The 1,060-nt window shown below is 27.8% G+C and overlaps 1 protein-coding gene across 1 annotated transcript in view; it reads right to left on the minus strand.

The window, feature by feature from the left end:
* LOC102678387 (putative glutamate synthase [NADPH]) overlaps positions 1–751 on the minus strand; it is a 42,910-nt gene extending 42,159 nt beyond the window's left edge. Inside the window, exon 1 of the mRNA XM_031508672.1 lies at positions 488–751. The gene's annotated coding sequence lies outside the window, so the exon portion shown is untranslated. The remainder of the gene's footprint in view (positions 1–487) is intronic.
* Positions 752–1,060: the final 309 nt, after the last annotated feature.

Consider the following 1,060-nt stretch of genomic DNA (forward strand, 5'->3'; position numbering starts at 1 on the left):
AAAAAAATAGAAATGATAAAAATATGATTGAATTGTTATGATCGTAATTTTACCAAAATAAGATCCGTAAAGTTACATACGTCGTCTAAGAAATACGAAAACTGAATGTACTTGGGCGCACACTCCTGCCCCATTGATTCATTACGTAAATTGTATGCGCGTAAAGTCTATTTAATCGTCTATTGCAAAAGATAAACTATGACCGTGAAGAGGGAAATTGCCGCGTTCAAAAAGTAAAAGAAATAGGTGCTGCGTAGATTGTTTGAAACATCCAAATTAAACAGAAAAGAGAATTTATTTGAAATTTGATTAATACTTTTTTTTATATAACTTATTTAAAAAATATTAACAAATTTACAAAAAGATTCAGATTCAAGTATAGAATAAAACTGAATACGTATGTTTTGATTTTTTGCGTTGCTCCTCTTCTATATATATATAGATATATGTATATGGTATAGAATGCTTTAAGCACTACTTACTTAGTTTCTCTCTCTCCCTCTCACATGCGCACGTGCGCACACCATATACAATATTCAAGTTGAAATTTGACGTGTCGCGAATCCGATATGGTAAATTGTTGATATCATTGATCAGAGGTCACCTTTGCGGTCGAGTTCGAAGGCGTAGATTCTTATATACATATTCTTCTATCAAAGGTAATATAAAACTAGACCTTGTTATTGTACATATTAAACCGAATTGATCGGTTGAGAACAAGAAATATCATTCTTTATACTATTGTTTAATAATTATTAATATTATAACGCTTATAATTATCACGATAAATTTTACCTAAGGGGAAAAAACGTGTTCATTTATTAATAAATATTTTTTTAAATAGAAATCCTCGTAATATAATAGGCAAAAATTCACCTACTCTTTCATCAATATTCTTGATATAATCTTCAACTAGTAACTTTTATTCATATATGGCTTTCATATAGTTACATAATAATTAGTTTTTAATCAATAAATTGTAGTAATCATAATTAAATACTATGTGTAACACAAGATTTGTTGAAATAGAAAAATCTATTTTAGAAGATAAAAAAGGTAA

This window comes from Apis dorsata, unplaced genomic scaffold (genome assembly GCF_000469605.1).
Source record: "Apis dorsata unplaced genomic scaffold, Apis dorsata 1.3 scaffold_94, whole genome shotgun sequence".
NCBI classification, from domain to species: Eukaryota; Metazoa; Arthropoda; class Insecta; order Hymenoptera; family Apidae; genus Apis; species Apis dorsata.